General features: G+C 47.2%; 47 non-coding genes across 47 annotated transcripts; all 47 read left to right on the plus strand.

Annotated features, from left to right (window-relative positions):
- The first annotated feature begins 18 nt into the window (after positions 1 to 18).
- On the plus strand, positions 19 to 137 carry LOC125605377. Its single transcript, XR_007336864.1, has one exon. It is a non-coding gene; the product is annotated as a 5S ribosomal RNA (ribosomal RNA).
- Positions 138 to 514: 377 nt separating this feature from the next.
- Positions 515 to 633, plus strand: LOC125605378. Its single transcript, XR_007336865.1, has one exon. It is a non-coding gene; the product is annotated as a 5S ribosomal RNA (ribosomal RNA).
- A 377-nt stretch (positions 634 to 1,010) lies between these two features.
- Positions 1,011 to 1,129, plus strand: LOC125605379. The gene has a single exon (XR_007336866.1). It is a non-coding gene; the product is annotated as a 5S ribosomal RNA (ribosomal RNA).
- Positions 1,130 to 1,506: 377 nt separating this feature from the next.
- On the plus strand, positions 1,507 to 1,625 carry LOC125605380. The gene has a single exon (XR_007336867.1). It is a non-coding gene; the product is annotated as a 5S ribosomal RNA (ribosomal RNA).
- A 377-nt stretch (positions 1,626 to 2,002) lies between these two features.
- On the plus strand, positions 2,003 to 2,121 carry LOC125605382. The gene has a single exon (XR_007336869.1). It is a non-coding gene; the product is annotated as a 5S ribosomal RNA (ribosomal RNA).
- Positions 2,122 to 2,498: 377 nt separating this feature from the next.
- Positions 2,499 to 2,617, plus strand: LOC125605383. The gene has a single exon (XR_007336870.1). It is a non-coding gene; the product is annotated as a 5S ribosomal RNA (ribosomal RNA).
- Positions 2,618 to 2,994: 377 nt separating this feature from the next.
- On the plus strand, positions 2,995 to 3,113 carry LOC125605384. Its single transcript, XR_007336871.1, has one exon. It is a non-coding gene; the product is annotated as a 5S ribosomal RNA (ribosomal RNA).
- Positions 3,114 to 3,490: 377 nt separating this feature from the next.
- Positions 3,491 to 3,609, plus strand: LOC125605385. Its single transcript, XR_007336872.1, has one exon. It is a non-coding gene; the product is annotated as a 5S ribosomal RNA (ribosomal RNA).
- A 378-nt stretch (positions 3,610 to 3,987) lies between these two features.
- Positions 3,988 to 4,106, plus strand: LOC125605386. The gene has a single exon (XR_007336873.1). It is a non-coding gene; the product is annotated as a 5S ribosomal RNA (ribosomal RNA).
- A 378-nt stretch (positions 4,107 to 4,484) lies between these two features.
- Positions 4,485 to 4,603, plus strand: LOC125605387. Its single transcript, XR_007336874.1, has one exon. It is a non-coding gene; the product is annotated as a 5S ribosomal RNA (ribosomal RNA).
- A 376-nt stretch (positions 4,604 to 4,979) lies between these two features.
- On the plus strand, positions 4,980 to 5,098 carry LOC125605388. Its single transcript, XR_007336875.1, has one exon. It is a non-coding gene; the product is annotated as a 5S ribosomal RNA (ribosomal RNA).
- A 377-nt stretch (positions 5,099 to 5,475) lies between these two features.
- LOC125605389 lies at positions 5,476 to 5,594 on the plus strand. Its single transcript, XR_007336876.1, has one exon. It is a non-coding gene; the product is annotated as a 5S ribosomal RNA (ribosomal RNA).
- Positions 5,595 to 5,972: 378 nt separating this feature from the next.
- On the plus strand, positions 5,973 to 6,091 carry LOC125605390. Its single transcript, XR_007336877.1, has one exon. It is a non-coding gene; the product is annotated as a 5S ribosomal RNA (ribosomal RNA).
- Positions 6,092 to 6,468: 377 nt separating this feature from the next.
- Positions 6,469 to 6,587, plus strand: LOC125605391. Its single transcript, XR_007336878.1, has one exon. It is a non-coding gene; the product is annotated as a 5S ribosomal RNA (ribosomal RNA).
- A 370-nt stretch (positions 6,588 to 6,957) lies between these two features.
- LOC125605416 lies at positions 6,958 to 7,076 on the plus strand. The gene has a single exon (XR_007336903.1). It is a non-coding gene; the product is annotated as a 5S ribosomal RNA (ribosomal RNA).
- A 370-nt stretch (positions 7,077 to 7,446) lies between these two features.
- Positions 7,447 to 7,565, plus strand: LOC125605393. Its single transcript, XR_007336880.1, has one exon. It is a non-coding gene; the product is annotated as a 5S ribosomal RNA (ribosomal RNA).
- A 377-nt stretch (positions 7,566 to 7,942) lies between these two features.
- LOC125605424 lies at positions 7,943 to 8,061 on the plus strand. The gene has a single exon (XR_007336911.1). It is a non-coding gene; the product is annotated as a 5S ribosomal RNA (ribosomal RNA).
- Positions 8,062 to 8,439: 378 nt separating this feature from the next.
- On the plus strand, positions 8,440 to 8,558 carry LOC125605394. Its single transcript, XR_007336881.1, has one exon. It is a non-coding gene; the product is annotated as a 5S ribosomal RNA (ribosomal RNA).
- Positions 8,559 to 8,935: 377 nt separating this feature from the next.
- Positions 8,936 to 9,054, plus strand: LOC125605395. Its single transcript, XR_007336882.1, has one exon. It is a non-coding gene; the product is annotated as a 5S ribosomal RNA (ribosomal RNA).
- A 379-nt stretch (positions 9,055 to 9,433) lies between these two features.
- LOC125605396 lies at positions 9,434 to 9,552 on the plus strand. The gene has a single exon (XR_007336883.1). It is a non-coding gene; the product is annotated as a 5S ribosomal RNA (ribosomal RNA).
- A 376-nt stretch (positions 9,553 to 9,928) lies between these two features.
- Positions 9,929 to 10,047, plus strand: LOC125605397. The gene has a single exon (XR_007336884.1). It is a non-coding gene; the product is annotated as a 5S ribosomal RNA (ribosomal RNA).
- Positions 10,048 to 10,424: 377 nt separating this feature from the next.
- Positions 10,425 to 10,543, plus strand: LOC125605398. Its single transcript, XR_007336885.1, has one exon. It is a non-coding gene; the product is annotated as a 5S ribosomal RNA (ribosomal RNA).
- A 376-nt stretch (positions 10,544 to 10,919) lies between these two features.
- On the plus strand, positions 10,920 to 11,040 carry LOC125605420. Its single transcript, XR_007336907.1, has one exon. It is a non-coding gene; the product is annotated as a 5S ribosomal RNA (ribosomal RNA).
- A 377-nt stretch (positions 11,041 to 11,417) lies between these two features.
- Positions 11,418 to 11,536, plus strand: LOC125605415. Its single transcript, XR_007336902.1, has one exon. It is a non-coding gene; the product is annotated as a 5S ribosomal RNA (ribosomal RNA).
- Positions 11,537 to 11,911: 375 nt separating this feature from the next.
- On the plus strand, positions 11,912 to 12,029 carry LOC125605434. Its single transcript, XR_007336921.1, has one exon. It is a non-coding gene; the product is annotated as a 5S ribosomal RNA (ribosomal RNA).
- A 376-nt stretch (positions 12,030 to 12,405) lies between these two features.
- On the plus strand, positions 12,406 to 12,522 carry LOC125605427. Its single transcript, XR_007336914.1, has one exon. It is a non-coding gene; the product is annotated as a 5S ribosomal RNA (ribosomal RNA).
- Positions 12,523 to 12,892: 370 nt separating this feature from the next.
- On the plus strand, positions 12,893 to 13,011 carry LOC125605399. The gene has a single exon (XR_007336886.1). It is a non-coding gene; the product is annotated as a 5S ribosomal RNA (ribosomal RNA).
- A 378-nt stretch (positions 13,012 to 13,389) lies between these two features.
- Positions 13,390 to 13,508, plus strand: LOC125605400. Its single transcript, XR_007336887.1, has one exon. It is a non-coding gene; the product is annotated as a 5S ribosomal RNA (ribosomal RNA).
- A 373-nt stretch (positions 13,509 to 13,881) lies between these two features.
- LOC125605443 lies at positions 13,882 to 13,999 on the plus strand. Its single transcript, XR_007336930.1, has one exon. It is a non-coding gene; the product is annotated as a 5S ribosomal RNA (ribosomal RNA).
- A 380-nt stretch (positions 14,000 to 14,379) lies between these two features.
- Positions 14,380 to 14,500, plus strand: LOC125605435. The gene has a single exon (XR_007336922.1). It is a non-coding gene; the product is annotated as a 5S ribosomal RNA (ribosomal RNA).
- A 379-nt stretch (positions 14,501 to 14,879) lies between these two features.
- Positions 14,880 to 14,998, plus strand: LOC125605401. Its single transcript, XR_007336888.1, has one exon. It is a non-coding gene; the product is annotated as a 5S ribosomal RNA (ribosomal RNA).
- Positions 14,999 to 15,375: 377 nt separating this feature from the next.
- Positions 15,376 to 15,494, plus strand: LOC125605402. Its single transcript, XR_007336889.1, has one exon. It is a non-coding gene; the product is annotated as a 5S ribosomal RNA (ribosomal RNA).
- Positions 15,495 to 15,868: 374 nt separating this feature from the next.
- LOC125605429 lies at positions 15,869 to 15,989 on the plus strand. Its single transcript, XR_007336916.1, has one exon. It is a non-coding gene; the product is annotated as a 5S ribosomal RNA (ribosomal RNA).
- A 375-nt stretch (positions 15,990 to 16,364) lies between these two features.
- On the plus strand, positions 16,365 to 16,483 carry LOC125605441. The gene has a single exon (XR_007336928.1). It is a non-coding gene; the product is annotated as a 5S ribosomal RNA (ribosomal RNA).
- A 380-nt stretch (positions 16,484 to 16,863) lies between these two features.
- On the plus strand, positions 16,864 to 16,982 carry LOC125605404. The gene has a single exon (XR_007336891.1). It is a non-coding gene; the product is annotated as a 5S ribosomal RNA (ribosomal RNA).
- A 374-nt stretch (positions 16,983 to 17,356) lies between these two features.
- Positions 17,357 to 17,475, plus strand: LOC125605405. The gene has a single exon (XR_007336892.1). It is a non-coding gene; the product is annotated as a 5S ribosomal RNA (ribosomal RNA).
- Positions 17,476 to 17,856: 381 nt separating this feature from the next.
- Positions 17,857 to 17,975, plus strand: LOC125605406. The gene has a single exon (XR_007336893.1). It is a non-coding gene; the product is annotated as a 5S ribosomal RNA (ribosomal RNA).
- Positions 17,976 to 18,356: 381 nt separating this feature from the next.
- Positions 18,357 to 18,475, plus strand: LOC125605417. Its single transcript, XR_007336904.1, has one exon. It is a non-coding gene; the product is annotated as a 5S ribosomal RNA (ribosomal RNA).
- Positions 18,476 to 18,849: 374 nt separating this feature from the next.
- LOC125605422 lies at positions 18,850 to 18,967 on the plus strand. The gene has a single exon (XR_007336909.1). It is a non-coding gene; the product is annotated as a 5S ribosomal RNA (ribosomal RNA).
- Positions 18,968 to 19,349: 382 nt separating this feature from the next.
- LOC125605423 lies at positions 19,350 to 19,467 on the plus strand. Its single transcript, XR_007336910.1, has one exon. It is a non-coding gene; the product is annotated as a 5S ribosomal RNA (ribosomal RNA).
- A 379-nt stretch (positions 19,468 to 19,846) lies between these two features.
- Positions 19,847 to 19,965, plus strand: LOC125605407. The gene has a single exon (XR_007336894.1). It is a non-coding gene; the product is annotated as a 5S ribosomal RNA (ribosomal RNA).
- A 376-nt stretch (positions 19,966 to 20,341) lies between these two features.
- LOC125605419 lies at positions 20,342 to 20,462 on the plus strand. Its single transcript, XR_007336906.1, has one exon. It is a non-coding gene; the product is annotated as a 5S ribosomal RNA (ribosomal RNA).
- A 381-nt stretch (positions 20,463 to 20,843) lies between these two features.
- Positions 20,844 to 20,962, plus strand: LOC125605408. Its single transcript, XR_007336895.1, has one exon. It is a non-coding gene; the product is annotated as a 5S ribosomal RNA (ribosomal RNA).
- Positions 20,963 to 21,338: 376 nt separating this feature from the next.
- LOC125605409 lies at positions 21,339 to 21,457 on the plus strand. Its single transcript, XR_007336896.1, has one exon. It is a non-coding gene; the product is annotated as a 5S ribosomal RNA (ribosomal RNA).
- A 379-nt stretch (positions 21,458 to 21,836) lies between these two features.
- Positions 21,837 to 21,954, plus strand: LOC125605430. The gene has a single exon (XR_007336917.1). It is a non-coding gene; the product is annotated as a 5S ribosomal RNA (ribosomal RNA).
- Positions 21,955 to 22,326: 372 nt separating this feature from the next.
- Positions 22,327 to 22,445, plus strand: LOC125605410. The gene has a single exon (XR_007336897.1). It is a non-coding gene; the product is annotated as a 5S ribosomal RNA (ribosomal RNA).
- Positions 22,446 to 22,816: 371 nt separating this feature from the next.
- On the plus strand, positions 22,817 to 22,936 carry LOC125605439. Its single transcript, XR_007336926.1, has one exon. It is a non-coding gene; the product is annotated as a 5S ribosomal RNA (ribosomal RNA).
- The last annotated feature ends 330 nt before the right edge of the window (positions 22,937 to 23,266 follow it).

The raw sequence follows: 23,266 nt of genomic DNA on the forward strand, positions 1-23,266 counted from the left end.
CGAGAGTGATGTACTGACGGGTGCGATCATACCAGCACTAATGCACCGGATCCCATCAGAACTCCGCAGTTAAGCGTGCTTGGGCGAGAGTAGTACTAGGATGGGTGACCTCCCGGGAAGTCCTCGTGTTGCACCCCTTTTTATTTTTTAATTTTTTTTAGCCTAAAACGAGTTTAAACTTGGAAACCTCATAACTTTTGAACCGTGAGGAACTACGTCGCCCATAGCACCATTTCGGAAAGCCCCAGAAACCATAATGGGCGGTGAATAGGGGGCGCAATTTTTCGGGCTCAAATTCAGCCGTTTTGACCCTCAAACGGGCTGCGGAAAGTTATGGCACGTAAAAAAGATCGAAAGCGGATTCTCAAGGTGTTTTTGATGCTTTCTTAACGCCGTTAACCTCGATGCACTTTTTCGCTCGAAACAAAACGGCAAGAAAATCATGTGGGCCCCACGGCCTTACACTTGGATTGGCCGGGAAAAGGATATATAGAAACGAGAGTGATGTACTGACGGGTGCGATCATACCAGCACTAATGCACCGGATCCCATCAGAACTCCGCAGTTAAGCGTGCTTGGGCGAGAGTAGTACTAGGATGGGTGACCTCCCGGGAAGTCCTCGTGTTGCACCCCTTTTTATTTTTTAATTTTTTTTAGCCTAAAACGAGTTTAAACTTGGAAACCTCATAACTTTTGAACCGTGAGGAACTACGTCGCCCATAGCACCATTTCGGAAAGCCCCAGAAACCATAATGGGCGGTGAATAGGGGGCGCAATTTTTCGGGCTCAAATTCAGCCGTTTTGACCCTCAAACGGGCTGCGGAAAGTTATGGCACGTAAAAAAGATCGAAAGCGGATTCTCAAGGTGTTTTTGATGCTTTCTTAACGCCGTTAACCTCGATGCACTTTTTCGCTCGAAACAAAACGGCAAGAAAATCATGTGGGCCCCACGGCCTTACACTTGGATTGGCCGGGAAAAGGATATATAGAAACGAGAGTGATGTACTGACGGGTGCGATCATACCAGCACTAATGCACCGGATCCCATCAGAACTCCGCAGTTAAGCGTGCTTGGGCGAGAGTAGTACTAGGATGGGTGACCTCCCGGGAAGTCCTCGTGTTGCACCCCTTTTTATTTTTTAATTTTTTTTAGCCTAAAACGAGTTTAAACTTGGAAACCTCATAACTTTTGAACCGTGAGGAACTACGTCGCCCATAGCACCATTTCGGAAAGCCCCAGAAACCATAATGGGCGGTGAATAGGGGGCGCAATTTTTCGGGCTCAAATTCAGCCGTTTTGACCCTCAAACGGGCTGCGGAAAGTTATGGCACGTAAAAAAGATCGAAAGCGGATTCTCAAGGTGTTTTTGATGCTTTCTTAACGCCGTTAACCTCGATGCACTTTTTCGCTCGAAACAAAACGGCAAGAAAATCATGTGGGCCCCACGGCCTTACACTTGGATTGGCCGGGAAAAGGATATATAGAAACGAGAGTGATGTACTGACGGGTGCGATCATACCAGCACTAATGCACCGGATCCCATCAGAACTCCGCAGTTAAGCGTGCTTGGGCGAGAGTAGTACTAGGATGGGTGACCTCCCGGGAAGTCCTCGTGTTGCACCCCTTTTTATTTTTTAATTTTTTTTAGCCTAAAACGAGTTTAAACTTGGAAACCTCATAACTTTTGAACCGTGAGGAACTACGTCGCCCATAGCACCATTTCGGAAAGCCCCAGAAACCATAATGGGCGGTGAATAGGGGGCGCAATTTTTCGGGCTCAAATTCAGCCGTTTTGACCCTCAAACGGGCTGCGGAAAGTTATGGCACGTAAAAAAGATCGAAAGCGGATTCTCAAGGTGTTTTTGATGCTTTCTTAACGCCGTTAACCTCGATGCACTTTTTCGCTCGAAACAAAACGGCAAGAAAATCATGTGGGCCCCACGGCCTTACACTTGGATTGGCCGGGAAAAGGATATATAGAAACGAGAGTGATGTACTGACGGGTGCGATCATACCAGCACTAATGCACCGGATCCCATCAGAACTCCGCAGTTAAGCGTGCTTGGGCGAGAGTAGTACTAGGATGGGTGACCTCCCGGGAAGTCCTCGTGTTGCACCCCTTTTTATTTTTTAATTTTTTTTAGCCTAAAACGAGTTTAAACTTGGAAACCTCATAACTTTTGAACCGTGAGGAACTACGTCGCCCATAGCACCATTTCGGAAAGCCCCAGAAACCATAATGGGCGGTGAATAGGGGGCGCAATTTTTCGGGCTCAAATTCAGCCGTTTTGACCCTCAAACGGGCTGCGGAAAGTTATGGCACGTAAAAAAGATCGAAAGCGGATTCTCAAGGTGTTTTTGATGCTTTCTTAACGCCGTTAACCTCGATGCACTTTTTCGCTCGAAACAAAACGGCAAGAAAATCATGTGGGCCCCACGGCCTTACACTTGGATTGGCCGGGAAAAGGATATATAGAAACGAGAGTGATGTACTGACGGGTGCGATCATACCAGCACTAATGCACCGGATCCCATCAGAACTCCGCAGTTAAGCGTGCTTGGGCGAGAGTAGTACTAGGATGGGTGACCTCCCGGGAAGTCCTCGTGTTGCACCCCTTTTTATTTTTTAATTTTTTTTAGCCTAAAACGAGTTTAAACTTGGAAACCTCATAACTTTTGAACCGTGAGGAACTACGTCGCCCATAGCACCATTTCGGAAAGCCCCAGAAACCATAATGGGCGGTGAATAGGGGGCGCAATTTTTCGGGCTCAAATTCAGCCGTTTTGACCCTCAAACGGGCTGCGGAAAGTTATGGCACGTAAAAAAGATCGAAAGCGGATTCTCAAGGTGTTTTTGATGCTTTCTTAACGCCGTTAACCTCGATGCACTTTTTCGCTCGAAACAAAACGGCAAGAAAATCATGTGGGCCCCACGGCCTTACACTTGGATTGGCCGGGAAAAGGATATATAGAAACGAGAGTGATGTACTGACGGGTGCGATCATACCAGCACTAATGCACCGGATCCCATCAGAACTCCGCAGTTAAGCGTGCTTGGGCGAGAGTAGTACTAGGATGGGTGACCTCCCGGGAAGTCCTCGTGTTGCACCCCTTTTTATTTTTTAATTTTTTTTAGCCTAAAACGAGTTTAAACTTGGAAACCTCATAACTTTTGAACCGTGAGGAACTACGTCGCCCATAGCACCATTTCGGAAAGCCCCAGAAACCATAATGGGCGGTGAATAGGGGGCGCAATTTTTCGGGCTCAAATTCAGCCGTTTTGACCCTCAAACGGGCTGCGGAAAGTTATGGCACGTAAAAAAGATCGAAAGCGGATTCTCAAGGTGTTTTTGATGCTTTCTTAACGCCGTTAACCTCGATGCACTTTTTCGCTCGAAACAAAACGGCAAGAAAATCATGTGGGCCCCACGGCCTTACACTTGGATTGGCCGGGAAAAGGATATATAGAAACGAGAGTGATGTACTGACGGGTGCGATCATACCAGCACTAATGCACCGGATCCCATCAGAACTCCGCAGTTAAGCGTGCTTGGGCGAGAGTAGTACTAGGATGGGTGACCTCCCGGGAAGTCCTCGTGTTGCACCCCTTTTTATTTTTTAATTTTTTTTTAGCCTAAAACGAGTTTAAACTTGGAAACCTCATAACTTTTGAACCGTGAGGAACTACGTCGCCCATAGCACCATTTCGGAAAGCCCCAGAAACCATAATGGGCGGTGAATAGGGGGCGCAATTTTTCGGGCTCAAATTCAGCCGTTTTGACCCTCAAACGGGCTGCGGAAAGTTATGGCACGTAAAAAAGATCGAAAGCGGATTCTCAAGGTGTTTTTGATGCTTTCTTAACGCCGTTAACCTCGATGCACTTTTTCGCTCGAAACAAAACGGCAAGAAAATCATGTGGGCCCCACGGCCTTACACTTGGATTGGCCGGGAAAAGGATATATAGAAACGAGAGTGATGTACTGACGGGTGCGATCATACCAGCACTAATGCACCGGATCCCATCAGAACTCCGCAGTTAAGCGTGCTTGGGCGAGAGTAGTACTAGGATGGGTGACCTCCCGGGAAGTCCTCGTGTTGCACCCCTTTTTATTTTTTAATTTTTTTTTAGCCTAAAACGAGTTTAAACTTGGAAACCTCATAACTTTTGAACCGTGAGGAACTACGTCGCCCATAGCACCATTTCGGAAAGCCCCAGAAACCATAATGGGCGGTGAATAGGGGGCGCAATTTTTCGGGCTCAAATTCAGCCGTTTTGACCCTCAAACGGGCTGCGGAAAGTTATGGCACGTAAAAAAGATCGAAAGCGGATTCTCAAGGTGTTTTTGATGCTTTCTTAACGCCGTTAACCTCGATGCACTTTTTCGCTCGAAACAAAACGGCAAGAAAATCATGTGGGCCCCACGGCCTTACACTTGGATTGGCCGGGAAAAGGATATATAGAAACGAGAGTGATGTACTGACGGGTGCGATCATACCAGCACTAATGCACCGGATCCCATCAGAACTCCGCAGTTAAGCGTGCTTGGGCGAGAGTAGTACTAGGATGGGTGACCTCCCGGGAAGTCCTCGTGTTGCACCCCTTTTTATTTTTTAATTTTTTTTTAGCCTAAAACGAGTTAAACTTGGAAACCTCATAACTTTTGAACCGTGAGGAACTACGTCGCCCATAGCACCATTTCGGAAAGCCCCAGAAACCATAATGGGCGGTGAATAGGGGGCGCAATTTTTCGGGCTCAAATTCAGCCGTTTTGACCCTCAAACGGGCTGCGGAAAGTTATGGCACGTAAAAAAGATCGAAAGCGGATTCTCAGGTGTTTTTGATGCTTTCTTAACGCCGTTAACCTCGATGCACTTTTTCGCTCGAAACAAAACGGCAAGAAAATCATGTGGGCCCCACGGCCTTACACTTGGATTGGCCGGGAAAAGGATATATAGAAACGAGAGTGATGTACTGACGGGTGCGATCATACCAGCACTAATGCACCGGATCCCATCAGAACTCCGCAGTTAAGCGTGCTTGGGCGAGAGTAGTACTAGGATGGGTGACCTCCCGGGAAGTCCTCGTGTTGCACCCCTTTTTATTTTTTAATTTTTTTTAGCCTAAAACGAGTTTAAACTTGGAAACCTCATAACTTTTGAACCGTGAGGAACTACGTCGCCCATAGCACCATTTCGGAAAGCCCCAGAAACCATAATGGGCGGTGAATAGGGGGCGCAATTTTTCGGGCTCAAATTCAGCCGTTTTGACCCTCAAACGGGCTGCGGAAAGTTATGGCACGTAAAAAAGATCGAAAGCGGATTCTCAAGGTGTTTTTGATGCTTTCTTAACGCCGTTAACCTCGATGCACTTTTTCGCTCGAAACAAAACGGCAAGAAAATCATGTGGGCCCCACGGCCTTACACTTGGATTGGCCGGGAAAAGGATATATAGAAACGAGAGTGATGTACTGACGGGTGCGATCATACCAGCACTAATGCACCGGATCCCATCAGAACTCCGCAGTTAAGCGTGCTTGGGCGAGAGTAGTACTAGGATGGGTGACCTCCCGGGAAGTCCTCGTGTTGCACCCCTTTTTATTTTTTTAATTTTTTTTAGCCTAAAACGAGTTTAAACTTGGAAACCTCATAACTTTTGAACCGTGAGGAACTACGTCGCCCATAGCACCATTTCGGAAAGCCCCAGAAACCATAATGGGCGGTGAATAGGGGGCGCAATTTTTCGGGCTCAAATTCAGCCGTTTTGACCCTCAAACGGGCTGCGGAAAGTTATGGCACGTAAAAAAGATCGAAAGCGGATTCTCAAGGTGTTTTTGATGCTTTCTTAACGCCGTTAACCTCGATGCACTTTTTCGCTCGAAACAAAACGGCAAGAAAATCATGTGGGCCCCACGGCCTTACACTTGGATTGGCCGGGAAAAGGATATATAGAAACGAGAGTGATGTACTGACGGGTGCGATCATACCAGCACTAATGCACCGGATCCCATCAGAACTCCGCAGTTAAGCGTGCTTGGGCGAGAGTAGTACTAGGATGGGTGACCTCCCGGGAAGTCCTCGTGTTGCACCCCTTTTTATTTTTTAATTTTTTTTAGCCTAAAACGAGTTTAAACTTGGAAACCTCATAACTTTTGAACCGTGAGGAACTACGTCGCCCATAGCACCATTTCGGAAAGCCCCAGAAACCATAATGGGCGGTGAATAGGGGGCGCAATTTTTCGGGCTCAAATTCAGCCGTTTTGACCCTCAAACGGGCTGCGGAAAGTTATGGCACGTAAAAAAGATCGAAAGCGGATTCTCAAGGTGTTTTTGATGCTTTCTTAACGCCGTTAACCTCGATGCACTTTTTCGCTCGAAACAAAACGGCAAGAAAATCATGTGGGCCCCACGGCCTTACACTTGGATTGGCCGGGAAAAGGATATATAGAAACGAGAGTGATGTACTGACGGGTGCGATCATACCAGCACTAATGCACCGGATCCCATCAGAACTCCGCAGTTAAGCGTGCTTGGGCGAGAGTAGTACTAGGATGGGTGACCTCCCGGGAAGTCCTCGTGTTGCACCCCTTTTTATTTTTTTTTAGCCTAAAACGAGTTTAAACTTGGAAACCTCATAACTTTTGAACCGTGAGGAACTACGTCGCCCATAGCACCATTTCGGAAAGCCCCAGAAACCATAATGGGCGGTGAATAGGGGGCGCAATTTTTCGGGCTCAAATTCAGCCGTTTTGACCCTCAAACGGGCTGCGGAAAGTTATGGCACGTAAAAAAGATCGAAAGCGGATTCTCAAGGTGTTTTTGATGCTTTCTTAACGCCGTTAACCTCGATGCACTTTTTCGCTCGAAACAAAACGGCAAGAAAATCATGTGGGCCCCACGGCCTTACACTTGGATTGGCCGGGAAAAGGATATATAGAAACGAGAGTGATGTACTGACGGGTGCGATCATACCAGCACTAATGCACCGGATCCCATCAGAACTCCGCAGTTAAGCGTGCTTGGGCGAGAGTAGTACTAGGATGGGTGACCTCCCGGGAAGTCCTCGTGTTGCACCTCTTTTTATTTTTTTTTAGCCTAAAACGAGTTTAAACTTGGAAACCTCATAACTTTTGAACCGTGAGGAACTACGTCGCCCATAGCACCATTTCGGAAAGCCCCAGAAACCATAATGGGCGGTGAATAGGGGGCGCAATTTTTCGGGCTCAAATTCAGCCGTTTTGACCCTCAAACGGGCTGCGGAAAGTTATGGCACGTAAAAAAGATCGAAAGCGGATTCTCAAGGTGTTTTTGATGCTTTCTTAACGCCGTTAACCTCGATGCACTTTTTCGCTCGAAACAAAACGGCAAGAAAATCATGTGGGCCCCACGGCCTTACACTTGGATTGGCCGGGAAAAGGATATATAGAAACGAGAGTGATGTACTGACGGGTGCGATCATACCAGCACTAATGCACCGGATCCCATCAGAACTCCGCAGTTAAGCGTGCTTGGGCGAGAGTAGTACTAGGATGGGTGACCTCCCGGGAAGTCCTCGTGTTGCACCCCTTTTTATTTTTTAATTTTTTTTAGCCTAAAACGAGTTTAAACTTGGAAACCTCATAACTTTTGAACCGTGAGGAACTACGTCGCCCATAGCACCATTTCGGAAAGCCCCAGAAACCATAATGGGCGGTGAATAGGGGGCGCAATTTTTCGGGCTCAAATTCAGCCGTTTTGACCCTCAAACGGGCTGCGGAAAGTTATGGCACGTAAAAAAGATCGAAAGCGGATTCTCAAGGTGTTTTTGATGCTTTCTTAACGCCGTTAACCTCGATGCACTTTTTCGCTCGAAACAAAACGGCAAGAAAATCATGTGGGCCCCACGGCCTTACACTTGGATTGGCCGGGAAAAGGATATATAGAAACGAGAGTGATGTACTGACGGGTGCGATCATACCAGCACTAATGCACCGGATCCCATCAGAACTCCGCAGTTAAGCGTGCTTGGGAGAGAGTAGTACTAGGATGGGTGACCTCCCGGGAAGTCCTCGTGTTGCACCCCTTTTTATTTTTTAATTTTTTTTTAGCCTAAAACGAGTTTAAACTTGGAAACCTCATAACTTTTGAACCGTGAGGAACTACGTCGCCCATAGCACCATTTCGGAAAGCCCCAGAAACCATAATGGGCGGTGAATAGGGGGCGCAATTTTTCGGGCTCAAATTCAGCCGTTTTGACCCTCAAACGGGCTGCGGAAAGTTATGGCACGTAAAAAAGATCGAAAGCGGATTCTCAAGGTGTTTTTGATGCTTTCTTAACGCCGTTAACCTCGATGCACTTTTTCGCTCGAAACAAAACGGCAAGAAAATCATGTGGGCCCCACGGCCTTACACTTGGATTGGCCGGGAAAAGGATATATAGAAACGAGAGTGATGTACTGACGGGTGCGATCATACCAGCACTAATGCACCGGATCCCATCAGAACTCCGCAGTTAAGCGTGCTTGGGCGAGAGTAGTACTAGGATGGGTGACCTCCCGGGAAGTCCTCGTGTTGCACCCCTTTTTATTTTTTATTTTTTTTTAGCCTAAAACGAGTTTAAACTTGGAAACCTCATAACTTTTGAACCGTGAGGAACTACGTCGCCCATAGCACCATTTCGGAAAGCCCCAGAAACCATAATGGGCGGTGAATAGGGGGCGCAATTTTTCGGGCTCAAATTCAGCCGTTTTGACCCTCAAACGGGCTGCGGAAAGTTATGGCACGTAAAAAAGATCGAAAGCGGATTCTCAAGGTGTTTTTGATGCTTTCTTAACGCCGTTAACCTCGATGCACTTTTTCGCTCGAAACAAAACGGCAAGAAAATCATGTGGGCCCCACGGCCTTACACTTGGATTGGCCGGGAAAAGGATATATAGAAACGAGAGTGATGTACTGACGGGTGCGATCATACCAGCACTAATGCACCGGATCCCATCAGAACTCCGCAGTTAAGCGTGCTTGGGCGAGAGTAGTACTAGGATGGGTGACCTCCCGGGAAGTCCTCGTGTTGCACCCCTTTTTATTTTTTAATTTTTTTTAGCCTAAAACGAGTTAAACTTGGAAACCTCATAACTTTTGAACCGTGAGGAACTACGTCGCCCATAGCACCATTTCGGAAAGCCCCAGAAACCATAATGGGCGGTGGTGAATAGGGGGCGCAATTTTTCGGGCTCAAATTCAGCCGTTTTGACCCTCAAACGGGCTGCGGAAAGTTATGGCACGTAAAAAAGATCGAAAGCGGATTCTCAAGGTGTTTTTGATGCTTTCTTAACGCCGTTAACCTCGATGCACTTTTTCGCTCGAAACAAAACGGCAAGAAAATCATGTGGGCCCCACGGCCTTACACTTGGATTGGCCGGGAAAAGGATATATAGAAACGAGAGTGATGTACTGACGGGTGCGATCATACCAGCACTAATGCACCGGATCCCATCAGAACTCCGCAGTTAAGCGTGCTTGGGCGAGAGTAGTACTAGGATGGGTGACCTCCCGGGAAGTCCTCGTGTTGCACCCCTTTTTATTTTTAATTTTTTTTAGCCTAAAACGAGTTTAAACTTGGAAACCTCATAACTTTTGAACCGTGAGGAACTACGTCGCCCATAGCACCATTTCGGAAAGCCCCAGAAACCATAATGGGCGGTGAATAGGGGGCGCAATTTTTCGGGCTCAAATTCAGCCGTTTTGACCCTCAAACGGGCTGCGGAAAGTTATGGCACGTAAAAAAGATCGAAAGCGGATTCTCAAGGTGTTTTTGATGCTTTCTTAACGCCGTTAACCTCGATGCACTTTTTCGCTCGAAACAAAACGGCAAGAAAATCATGTGGGCCCCACGGCCTTACACTTGGATTGGCCGGGAAAAGGATATATAGAAACGAGAGTGATGTACTGACGGGTGCGATCATACCAGCACTAATGCACCGGATCCCATCAGAACTCCGCAGTTAAGCGTGCTTGGGCGAGAGTAGTACTAGGATGGGTGACCTCCCGGGAAGTCCTCGTGTTGCACCCCTTTTATTTTTTAATTTTTTTTTAGCCTAAAACGAGTTTAAACTTGGAAACCTCATAACTTTTGAACCGTGAGGAACTACGTCGCCCATAGCACCATTTCGGAAAGCCCCAGAAACCATAATGGGCGGTGAATAGGGGGCGCAATTTTTCGGGCTCAAATTCAGCCGTTTTGACCCTCAAACGGGCTGCGGAAAGTTATGGCACGTAAAAAAGATCGAAAGCGGATTCTCAAGGTGTTTTTGATGCTTTCTTAACGCCGTTAACCTCGATGCACTTTTTCGCTCGAAACAAAACGGCAAGAAAATCATGTGGGCCCCACGGCCTTACACTTGGATTGGCCGGGAAAAGGATATATAGAAACGAGAGTGATGTACTGACGGGTGCGATCATACCAGCACTAATGCACCGGATCCCATCAGAACTCCGCAGTTAAGCGTGCTTGGGCGAGAGTAGTACTAGGATGGGTGACCTCCCGGGAAGTCCTCGTGTTGCACCCCTTTTTATTTTTTAATTTTTTTTAGCCTAAAACGAGTTTAAACTTGGAAACCTCATAACTTTTGAACCGTGAGGAACTACGTCGCCCATAGCACCATTTCGGAAAGCCCAGAAACCATAATGGGCGGTGAATAGGGGGCGCAATTTTTCGGGCTCAAATTCAGCCGTTTTGACCCTCAAACGGGCTGCGGAAAGTTATGGCACGTAAAAAAGATCGAAAGCGGATTCTCAAGGTGTTTTTGATGCTTTCTTAACGCCGTTAACCTCGATGCACTTTTTCGCTCGAAACAAAACGGCAAGAAAATCATGTGGGCCCCACGGCCTTACACTTGGATTGGCCGGGAAAAGGATATATAGAAACGAGAGTGATGTACTGACGGGTGCGATCATACCAGCACTAATGCACCGGATCCCATCAGAACTCCGCAGTTAAGCGTGCTTGGGGCGAGAGTAGTACTAGGATGGGTGACCTCCCGGGAAGTCCTCGTTGTTGCACCCCTTTTTATTTTTTAATTTTTTTTTAGCCTAAAACGAGTTTAAACTTGGAAACCTCATAACTTTTGAACCGTGAGGAACTACGTCGCCCATAGCACCATTTCGGAAAGCCCCAGAAACCATAATGGGCGGTGAATAGGGGGCGCAATTTTTCGGGCTCAAATTCAGCCGTTTTGACCCTCAAACGGGCTGCGGAAAGTTATGGCACGTAAAAAAGATCGAAAGCGGATTCTCAAGGTGTTTTTGATGCTTTCTTAACGCCGTTAACCTCGATGCACTTTTCGCTCGAAAACAAACGGCAAGAAAATCATGTGGGCCCCACGGCCTTACACTTGGATTGGCCGGGAAAAGGATATATAGAAACGAGAGTGATGTACTGACGGGTGCGATCATACCAGCACTAATGCACCGGATCCCATCAGAACTCCGCAGTTAAGCGTGCTTGGGCGAGAGTAGTACTAGGATGGGTGACCTCCCGGGAAGTCCTCGTGTTGCACCCTTTTTATTTTTAATTTTTTTTTAGCCTAAAACGAGTTTAAACTTGGAAACCTCATAACTTTTGAACCGTGAGGAACTACGTCGCCCATAGCACCATTTCGGAAAGCCCCAGAAACCATAATGGGCGGTGAATAGGGGGCGCAATTTTCGGGCTCAAATTCAGCCGTTTTGACCCTCAAACGGGCTGCGGAAAGTTATGGCACGTAAAAAAGATCGAAAGCGGATTCTCAAGGTGTTTTTGATGCTTTCTTAACGCCGTTAACCTCGATGCACTTTTTCGCTCGAAACAAAACGGCAAGAAAATCATGTGGGCCCCACGGCCTTACACTTGGATTGGCCGGGAAAAGGATATATAGAAACGAGAGTGATGTACTGACGGGTGCGATCATACCAGCACTAATGCACCGGATCCCATCAGAACTCCGCAGTAAGCGTGCTTGGGCGAGAGTAGTACTAGGATGGGTGACCTCCCGGGAAGTCCTCGTGTTGCACCCCTTTTTATTTTTTTAATTTTTTTTAGCCTAAAACGAGTTTAAACTTGGAAACCTCATAACTTTTGAACCGTGAGGAACTACGTCGCCCATAGCACCATTTCGGAAAGCCCCAGAAACCATAATGGGCGGTGAATAGGGGGCGCAATTTTTCGGGCTCAAATTCAGCCGTTTTGACCCTCAAACGGGCTGCGGAAAGTTATGGCACGTAAAAAAGATCGAAAGCGGATTCTCAAGGTGTTTTTGATGCTTTCTTAACGCCGTTAACCTCGATGCACTTTTTCGCTCGAAACAAAACGGCAAGAAAATCATGTGGGCCCCACGGCCTTACACTTGGATTGGCGGGAAAGGATATATAGAAACGAGAGTGATGTACTGACGGGTGCGATCATACCAGCACTAATGCACCGGATCCCATCAGAACTCCGCAGTTAAGCGTGCTTGGGCGAGAGTTACTAGGATGGGTGACCTCCCGGGAAGTCCTCGTGTTGCACCCCTTTTTTTTTTAATTTTTTTTAGCCTAAAACGAGTTAAACTTGGAAACCTCATAACTTTTGAACCGTGAGGAACTACGTCGCCCATAGCACCATTTCGGAAAGCCCAGAAACCATAATGGGCGGTGAATAGGGGGCGCAATTTTTCGGGCTCAAATTCAGCCGTTTTGACCCTCAAACGGGCTGCGGAAAGTTATGGCACGTAAAAAAGATCGAAAGCGGATTCTCAGGTGTTTTTTGATGCTTTCTTAACGCCGTTAACCTCGATGCACTTTTCGCTCGAAAAAAACGGCAAGAAAATCATGTGGGCCCACGGCCTTACACTTGGATTGGCCGGGAAAAGGATATATAGAAACGAGAGTGATGTACTGACGGGTGCGATCATACCAGCACTAATGCACCGGATCCCATCAGAACTCCGCAGTTAAGCGTGCTTGGGCGAGAGTAGTACTAGGATGGGTGACCTCCCGGGAAGTCCTCGTGTTGCACCCCCTTTTTATTTTTTAATTTTTTTAGCCTAAAACGAGTTTAAACTTGGAAACCTCATAACTTTTGAACCGTGAGGAACTACGTCGCCCATAGCACCATTTCGGAAAGCCCCAGAAACCATAATGGGCGGTGAATAGGGGGTGCAATTTTTCGGGCTCAAATTCAGCCGTTTTGACCCTCAAACGGGCTGCGGAAAGTTATGGCACGTAAAAAAGATCGAAAGCGGATTCTCAAGGTGTTTTTGATGCTTTCTTAACGCCGTTAACCTCGATGCACTTTTTCGCTCGAAACAAAACGGCAAGAAAATCATGTGGGCCCCACGGCCTTACACTTGGATTGGCCGGGAAAAAGGATATATAGAAACGAGAGTGATGTACTGACGGGTGCGATCATACCAGCACTAATGCACCGGATCCCATCAGAACTCCGCAGTTAAGCGTGCTTGGGCGAGAGTAGTACTAGGATGGGTGACCTCCCGGGAAGTCCTCGTGTTGCACCCCTTTTATTTTTTAATTTTTTTTAGCCTAAAACGAGTTTAAACTTGGAAACCTCATAACTTTTGAACCGTGAGGAACTACGTCGCCCATAGCACCATTTCGGAAAAGCCCAGAAACCATAATGGGCGGTGAATAGGGGGCGCAATTTTTCGGGCTCAAATTCAGCCGTTTTGACCCTCAAACGGGCTGCGGAAAGTTATGGCACGTAAAAAAAGATCGAAAGCGGATTCTCAAGGTGTTTTGATGCTTTCTTAACGCCGTTAACCTCGATGCACTTTTTCGCTCGAAACAAAACGGCAGAAAATCATGTGGGCCCCACGGCCTTACACTTGGATTGGCCGGAAAAGGATATATAGAAACGAGAGTGATGTACGACGGGTGCGATCATACCAGCACTAATGCACCGGATCCCATCAGAACTCCGCAGTAAGCGTGCTGGGGAGAGAGTAGTACTAGGATGGGTGACCTCCCGGGAAGTCCTCGTGTTGCACCCCTTTTTATTTTTTATTTTTTTTTAGCCTAAAACGAGTTAAACTTGGAAACCTCATAACTTTTGAACCGTGAGGAACTACGTCGCCCATAGCACCATTTCGGAAAGCCCAGAAACCATAATGGGCGGTGAATAGGGGGCGCAATTTTTCGGGCTCAAATTCAGCCGTTTTGACCCTCAAACGGGCTGCGGAAAGTTATGGCACGTAAAAAAAGATCGAAAGCGGATTCTCAAGGTGTTTTTGATGCTTTCTTAACGCCGTTAACCTCGATGCACTTTTTCGCTCGAAACAAAACGGCAAGAAAATCATGTGGGCCCCACGGCCTTACACTTGATTGGCGAGGCCGGGAAAAGGATATATAGAAACGAGAGTGATGTACTGACGGGTGCGATCATACCAGCACTAATGCACCGGATCCCATCAGAACTCCGCAGTTAAGCGTGCTTGGGCGAGAGTAGTATACTAGGATGGGTGACCTCCCGGGAAGTCCTCGTGTTGCACCCCTTTTTATTTTTTAATTTTTTTTTAGCCTAAAACGAGTTTAAACTTGGAAACCTCATAACTTTTGAACCGTGAGGAACTACGTCGCCCATAGCACCATTTCGGAAAGCCCCAGAAACCATAATGGGCGGTGAATAGGGGGCGCAATTTTTCGGGCTCAAATTCAGCCGTTTTGACCCTCAAACGGGCTGCGGAAAGTTATGGCACGTAAAAAAGATCGAAAGCGGATTCTCAAGGTGTTTTTGATGCTTTCTTAACGCCGTTAACCTCGATGCACTTTTTCGCTCGAAACAAAAACGGCAAGAAAATCATGTGGGCCCCACGGCCTTACACTTGGATTGGCCGGGAAAAGGATATATAGAAACGAGAGTGATGTACTGACGGGTGCGATCATACCAGCACTAATGCACCGGATCCCATCAGAACTCCGCAGTTAAGCGTGCTTGGGCGAGAGTAGTACTAGGATGGGTGACCTCCCGGGAAGTCCTCGTGTTGCACCCCTTTTTATTTTTTTATTTTTTTTTAGCCTAAAACGAGTTTAAACTTGGAAACCTCATAACTTTGAACCGTGAGGAACTACGTCGCCCATAGCACCATTTCGGAAAGCCCCAGAAACCATAATGGGCGGTGAATAGGGGGGCAATTTTCGGGCTCAAATTCAGCCGTTTTGACCCTCAAACGGGCTGCGGAAAGTTATGGCACGTAAAAAAGATCGAAAGCGGATTCTCAAGGTGTTTTTGATGCTTTCTTAACGCCGTTAACCTCGATGCACTTTTTCGCTCGAAACAAAACGGCAAGAAAATCATGTGGGCCCCACGGCCTTACACTTGGATTGGCCGGGAAAAAAGGATATATAGAAACGAGAGTGATGTACTGACGGGTGCGATCATACCAGCACTAATGCACCGGATCCCATCAGAACTCCGCAGTTAAGCGTGCTTGGGCGAGAGTAGTACTAGGATGGGTGACCTCCCGGGAAGTCCTCGTGTTGCACCCCTTTTATTTTTAATTTTTTTTTAGCCTAAAACGAGTTTAAACTTGGAACCTCATAACTTTTGAACCGTGAGGAACTACGTCGCCCATAGCACCATTTCGGAAAGCCCAGAAACCATAATGGGCGGTGAATAGGGGGCGCAATTTTTCGGGCTCAAATTCAGCCGTTTTGACCCTCAAACGGGCTGCGGAAAGTTATGGCACGTAAAAAAGATCGAAAGCGGATTCTCAAGGTGTTTTTGATGCTTTCTTAACGCCGTTAACCTCGATGCACTTTTTCGCTCGAAACAAAACGGCAAAGAAAATCATGTGGGCCCCACGGCCTTACACTTGGATTGGCCGGGAAAAGGATATAGAAAAACGGAGTGATGTACTGACGGGTGCGATCATACCAGCACTAATGCACCGGATCCCATCAGAACTCCGCAGTTAAGCGTGCTTGGGCGAGAGAGTAGTACTAGGATGGGTGACCTCCCGGGAAGTCCTCGTGTTGCACCCCTTTTTTATTTTTAATTTTTTTTAGCCTAAAACGAGTTTAAACTTGGAAACCTCATAACTTTTGAACCGTGAGGAACTACGTCGCCCATAGCACCATTTCGGAAAGCCCCAGAAACCATAATGGGCGGTGAATAGGGGGCGCAATTTTTCGGGCTCAAATTCAGCCGTTTTGACCCTCAAACGGGCTGCGGAAAGTTATGGCACGTAAAAAAGATCGAAAGCGGATTCTCAAGGTGTTTTTGATGCTTCTTAACGCCGTTAACCTCGATGCACTTTTCGCTCGAAACAAAACGGCAAGAAAATCATGTGGGCCCCACGGCCTTACACTTGGATTGGCCGGGAAAAGGATATATAGAAACGAGAGTGATGTACTGACGGGTGCGATCATACCAGCACTAATGCACCGGATCCCATCAGAACTCCGCAGTTAAGCGTGCTTGGGCGAGAGTAGTACTAAGGATGGGTGACCTCCGGGAAGTCCTCGTGTTGCACCCCTTTTTATTTTTTATTTTTTTTTAGCCTAAAACGAGTTTAAACTTGGAAACCTCATAACTTTTGAACCGTGAGGAACTACGTCGCCCATAGCACCATTTCGGAAAGCCCCAGAAACCATAATGGGCGGTGAATAGGGGGCGCAATTTTTCGGGCTCAAATTCAGCCGTTTTGACCCTCAAACGGGCTGCGGAAAGTTATGGCACGTAAAAAAAGATCGAAAGCGGATTCTCAAGGTGTTTTTGATGCTTTCTTAACGCCGTTAACCTCGATGCACTTTTTCGCTCGAAACAAAACGGCAAGAAAATCATGTGGGCCCCACGGCCTTACACTTGGATTGGCCGGGAAAAGGATATATAGAAACGAGAGTGATGTGTACTGACGGGTGCGATCATACCAGCACTAATGCACCGGATCCCATCAGAACTCCGCAGTTAAGCGTGCTTGGGCGAGAGTAGTACTAGGATGGGTGACCTCCCGGGAAGTCCTCGTGTTGCACCCCTTTTTATTTTTAATTTTTTTTAGCCTAAAACGAGTTTAAACTTGGAAACCTCATAACTTTTGAACCGTGAGGAACTACGTCGCCCATAGCACCATTTCGGAAAGCCCCAGAAACCATAATGGGCGTGTGAATAGGGGGCGCAATTTTTCGGGCTCAAATTCAGCCGTTTTGACCCTCAAACGGGCTGCGGAAAGTTATGGCACGTAAAAAAGATCGAAAGCGGATTCTCAAGGTGTTTTTGATGCTTTCTTAACGCCGTTAACCTCGATGCACTTTTTCGCTCGAAAAAAACGGCAAGAAAATCATGTGGGCCCACGGCCTTACACTTGGATTGGCCGGGAAAGGATATATAGAAACGAGAGTGATGTACTGACGGGTGCGATCATACCAGCACTAATGCACCGGATCCCATCAGAACTCCGCAGTTAAGCGTGCTTGGGCGAGAGTAGTACTAGGATGGGTGACCTCCCGGGAAGTCCTCGTGTTGCACCCCTTTTTATTTTTTTTTTAATTTTTTTTTAGCCTAAAACGAGTTTAAACTTGGAAACCTCATAACTTTTGAACCGTGAGGAACTACGTCGCCCATAGCACCATTTCGGAAAGCCCAGAAACCATAATGGGCGGTGAATAGGGGGCGCAATTTTTCGGGCTCAAATTCAGCCGTTTTGACCCTCAAACGGGCTGCGGAAAGTTATGGCACGTAAAAAAGATCGAAAGCGGATTCTCAAGGTGTTTTTGATGCTTTCTTAACGCCGTTAACCTCGATGCACTTTTTCGCTCGAAAACAAAACGGCAAGAAAATCATGTGGGCCCCACGGCCTTACACTTGGATGGCCGGGAAAAGGATATATAGAAACGAGAGTGATGTACTGACGGGTGCGATCATACCAGCACTAATGCACCGGATCCCATCAGAACTCCGCAGTTAAGCGTGCTTGGGCGAGAGTAGTACTAGGATGGGTGACCTCCCGGGAAGTCCTCGTGTTGCACCCCTTTTTATTTTTAATTTTTTTTTAGCCTAAAACGAGTTTAAACTTGGAAACCTCATAACTTTTGAACCGTGAGGAACTACGTCGCCCATAGCACCATTTCGGAAAGCCCCAGAAACCATAATGGCGGTGGTGAATAGGGGGCGCAATTTTTCGGGCTCAAATTCAGCCGTTTTGACCCTCAAACGGGCTGCGGAAAGTTATGGCACGTAAAAAAAGATCGAAAGCGGATTCTCAGGTGTTTTTGATGCTTTCTTAACGCCGTTAACCTCGATGCACTTTTTCGCTCGAAACAAAAAACGGCAAGAAAATCATGTGGGCCCCACGGCCTTACACTTGGATTGGCCGGGAAAAGGATATATAGAAACGAGAGTGATGTACTGACGGGTGCGATCATACCAGCACTAATGCACCGGATCCCATCAGAACTCCGCAGTCAAGCGTGCTTGGGCGAGAGTAGTACTAGGATGGGTGACCTCCCGGGAAGTCCTCGTGTTGCACCCTTTTTATTTTTTAATTTTTTTTAGCCTAAAACGAGTTAAACTTGGAAACCTCATAACTTTTGAACCGTGAGGAACTACGTCGCCCATAGCACCATTTCGGAAAGCCCCAGAAACCATAATGGGCGGTGAATAGGGGGCGCAATTTTTCGGGCTCAAATTCAGCCGTTTTGACCCTCAAACGGGCTGCGGAAAGTTATGGCACGTAAAAAAGATCGAAAGCGGATTCTCAAGGTGTTTTTGATGCTTTCTTAACGCCGTTAACCTCGATGCACTTTTCGCTCGAAAAAAAAACGGCAAGAAATCATGTGGGCCCCACGGCCTTACACTTGGATTGGCCGGGAAAAGGATATATAGAAACGAGAGTGATGTACTGACGGGTGCGATCATACCAGCACTAATGCACCGGATCCCATCAGAACTCCGCAGTTAAGCGTGCTTGGGCGAGAGTAGTACTAGGATGGGTGACCTCCGGGAAGTCCTCGTGTTGCACCCCTTTTTATTTTTTAATTTTTTTTAGCCTAAAACGAGTTAAACTTGGAAACCTCATCATAATTTTGAACCGTGAGGAACTACGTCGCCCATAGCACCATTTCGGAAAGCCCCAGAAACCATAATGGGCGGTGTGAATAGGGGGCGCAATTTTTCGGGCTCAAATTCAGCCGTTTTGACCCTCAAACGGGCTGCGGAAAGTTATGGCACGTAAAAAGATCGAAAGCGGATTCTCAAGGTGTTTTTGATGCTTTCTTAACGCCGTTAACCTCGATGCACTTTTTCGCTCGAAAACAAAAACGGCAAGAAAATCATGTGGGCCCCACGGCCTTACACTTGGATTGGCCGGGAAAAGGATATATAGAAACGAGAGTGATGTTGTACGAGGGTGCGATCATACCAGCACTAATGCACCGGATCCCATCAGAACTCCGCAGTTAAGCGTGCTTGGGCGAGAGTAGTACTAGGATGGGTGACCTCCGGGAAGTCCTCGTGTTGCACCCCTTTTATTTTTTAATTTTTTTTTTACTGCTAAAACGAGTCTAAACTTGGAAACCTCATAACTTTTGAACCGTGAGGAACTACGTCGCCCATAGCACCATTTCGGAAAGCCCAGAAACCATAATGGGCGGTGAATAGGGGGCGCAATTTTTCGGGCTCAAATTCAGCCGTTTTGACCCTCAAACGGGCTGCGGAAAGTTATGGCACGTAAAAAAGATCGAAAGCGGATTCTCAAGGTTGTTTTTGATGCTTTCTTAACGCCGTTAACCTCGATGCACTTTTTCGCTCGAAACAAAACGGCAAGAAAATCATGTGGGCCCCACGGCCTTACACTTGGATTGGCCGGGAAAAGGATATATAGAAACGAGAGTGATGTACTGACGGGTGCGATCATACCAGCACTAATGCACCGGATCCCATCAGAACTCCGCAGTTAAGCGTGCTTGGGCGAGAGTAGTACTAGGATGGGTGACCTCCCGGGAAGTCCTCGTGTTGCACCCCTTTTTATTTTTTAATTTTATTTTCCCTAAAACGAGTTTAAACTTGGAAACCTCATAACTTTTGAACCGTGAGGAACTACGTCGCCCATAGCACCATTTCGGAAAGCCCCAGAAACCATAATGGGCGGTGAATAGGGGGCGCAATTTTTCGGGCTCAAATTCAGCCGTTTTGACCCTCAAACGGGCTGCGGAAAGTTATGGCACGTAAAAAAGATCGAAAGCGGATTCTCAAGGTGTTTTGATGCTTTCTTAACGCCGTTAACCTCGATGCACTTTTTCGCTCGAAACAAAACGGCAAGAAAATCATGTGGGCCCCACGGCCTTACACTTGGATTGGCCGGGAAAAGGATATATAGAAACGAGAGTGATGTACTGACGGGTGCGATCATACCAGCACTAATGCACCGGATCCCATCAGAACTCCGCAGTTAAGCGTGCTTGGGCGAGAGTAGTACTAGGATGGGTGACCTCCCGGGAAGTCCTCGTGTGTTGCACCCCTTTTTATTTTTTAATTTTTTTTTAGCCTAAAACGAGTTTAAACTTGGAAACCTCATAACTTTTGAACCGTGAGGAACTACGTCGCCCATAGCACCATTTCGGAAAGCCCCAGAAACCATAAGGGGCGGTGAATAGGGGGCGCAATTTTCGGGCTCAAATTCAGCCGTTTTGACCCTCAAACGGGCTGCGGAAAGTTATGGCACGTAAAAAAAGATCGAAGCGGATTCTCAAGGTGTTTTTGATGCTTTCTTAACGCCGTTAACCTCGATGCACTTTTTCGCTCGAAACAAAAAGGCAAGAGAAAATCATGTGGGCCCCACGGCCTTACACTTGGATTGGCGGGAAAGGAAAAGGATATAGAAACGAGAGTGATGTACTGACGGGTGCGATCATACCAGCACTAATGCACCGGATCCCATCAGAACTCCGCAGTTAAGCGTGCTTGGGCGAGAGTAGTACTAGGATGGGTGACCTCCCGGGAAGTCCTCGTGTTGCACCCCTTTTTTATTTTTTAATTTTTTTTTAGCCTAAAACGAGTTTAAACTTGGAAACCTCATAACTTTTGAACCGTGAGGAACTACGTCGCCCATAGCACCATTTCGGAAAGCCCCAGAAACCATAATGGGCGGTGAATAGGGGGCGCAATTTTTCGGGCTCAAATTCAGCCTTTTTGACCCTCAAACGGGCTGCGGAAAGTTATGGCACGTAAAAAGATCGAAAGCGGATTCTCAAGGTGTTTTTGATGCTTCTTAACGCCGTTAACCTCGATGCACTTTTTCGCTCGAAAAAAACGGCAAGAAAATCATGTGGGCCCCACGGCCTTACACTTGGATTGGCCGGGAAAAGGATATATAGAAACGAGAGTGATGTACTGACGGGTGCGATCATACCAGCACTAATGCACCGGATCCCATCAGAACTCCGCAGTTAAGCGTGCTTGGGCGAGAGTAGTACTAGGATGGGTGACCTCCCGGGAAGTCCTCGTGTTGCACCCCTTTTTATTTTTTAATTTTTTTTAGCCTAAAACGAGTTTAAACTTGGAAACCTCATAACTTTTGAACCGTGAGGAACTACGTCGCCCATAGCACCATTTCGGAAAGCCCAGAAACCATAATGGGCGGTGAATAGGGGGGCGCAATTTTTCGGGCTCAAATTCAGCCGTTTTGACCCTCAAACGGGCTGCGGAAAGTTATGGCACGTAAAAAAGATCGAAAGCGGATTCTCAAGGTTGTTTTTGATGCTTTCTTAACGCCGTTAACCTCGATGCACTTTTTCGCTCGAAAAAAACGGCAAGAAAATCATGTGGGCCCCACGGCCTTACACTTGGATTGGCCGGGAAAAGGATATATATAGAAACGAGAGTGATGTACTGACGGGTGCGATCATACCAGCACTAATGCACGGATCCCATCAGAACTCCGCAGTTAAGCGTGCTTGGGCGAGAGTAGTACTAGGATGGGTGACCTCCCGGGAAGTCCTCGTGTTGCACCCCTTTTATTTTTTATTTTTTTTTAGCCTAAAACGAGTTTAAACTTGGAAACCTCATAACTTTTGAACCGTGAGGAACTACGTCGCCCATAGCACCATTTCGGAAAGCCCAGAAACCATATGGGCGGTGAATAGGGGGGCAATTTTTCGGGCTCAAATTCAGCCTTTTTGACCCTCAAACGGGCTGCGGAAAGTTATGGCACGTAAAAAAGATCGAAAGCGGATTCTCAAGGTGTTTTTGATGCTTTCTTAACGCCGTTAACCTCGATGCACTTTTCGCTCGAAACAAAACGGCAAGAAAATCATGTGGGCCCCACGGCCTTACACTTGGATTGGCCGGGAAAAGGATATATAGAAACGAGAGTGATGTACTGACGGGTGCGATCATACCAGCACTAATGCACCGGATCCCATCAGAACTCCGCAGTTAAGCGTGCTTGGGCGAGAGTAGTACTAGGATGGGTGACCTCCCGGGAAGTCCTCGTGTTGCACCCCTTTTTATTTTTTAATTTTTTTTAGCCTAAAACGAGTTTAAACTTGGAAACCTCATAACTTTTGAACCGTGAGGAACTACGTCGCCCATAGCACCATTTCGGAAAGCCCCAGAAACCATAATGGCGGGAATAGGGGGCGCAATTTTTCGGGCTCAAATTCAGCCGTTTTGACCCTCAAACGGGCTGCGGAAAGTTATGGCACGTAAAAAAGTCGAGAAAGCGGATTCTCAAGGTGTTTTGATGCTTTCTTAACGCCGTTAACCTCGATGCACTTTTCGCTCGAAACAAACGGCAAGAAAATCATGTGGGCCCCACGGCCTTACACTTGGATTGGCCGGGAAAGGATATATAGAAACAGAGTGATGTACTGACGGGTGCGATCATACCAGCACTAATGCACCGGATCCCATCAGAACTCCGCAGTAAGCGTGCTTGGGCGAGAGTAGTACTAGGATGGGTGACCTCCCGGGAAGTCCTCGTGTGTTGCACCCCTTTTTATTTTTTAATTTTTTTTTAGCCTAAAACGAGTTAAACTTGGAAACCTCATAACTTTTGAACCGTGAGGAACTACGTCGCCCATAGCACCATTTCGGAAAGCCCAGAAACCATAAGGGCGGTGAATAGGGGGCGCAATTTTTCGGGCTCAAATTCAGCCGTTTTGACCCTCAAACGGGCTGCGGAAAGTTATGGCACGTAAAAAGATCGAAAGCGGATTCTCAAGGTTGTTTTTGATGCTTTCTTAACGCCGTTAACCTCGATGCACTTTTTCGCTCGAAACAAAACGGCAAGAAAATCATGTGGGCCCCACGGCCTTACACTTGG

The sequence above is a fragment of the Brassica napus genome, unplaced genomic scaffold (assembly GCF_020379485.1).
Source record: "Brassica napus cultivar Da-Ae unplaced genomic scaffold, Da-Ae ScsIHWf_750;HRSCAF=1086, whole genome shotgun sequence".
NCBI lineage: Eukaryota > Viridiplantae > Streptophyta > Magnoliopsida > Brassicales > Brassicaceae > Brassica > Brassica napus.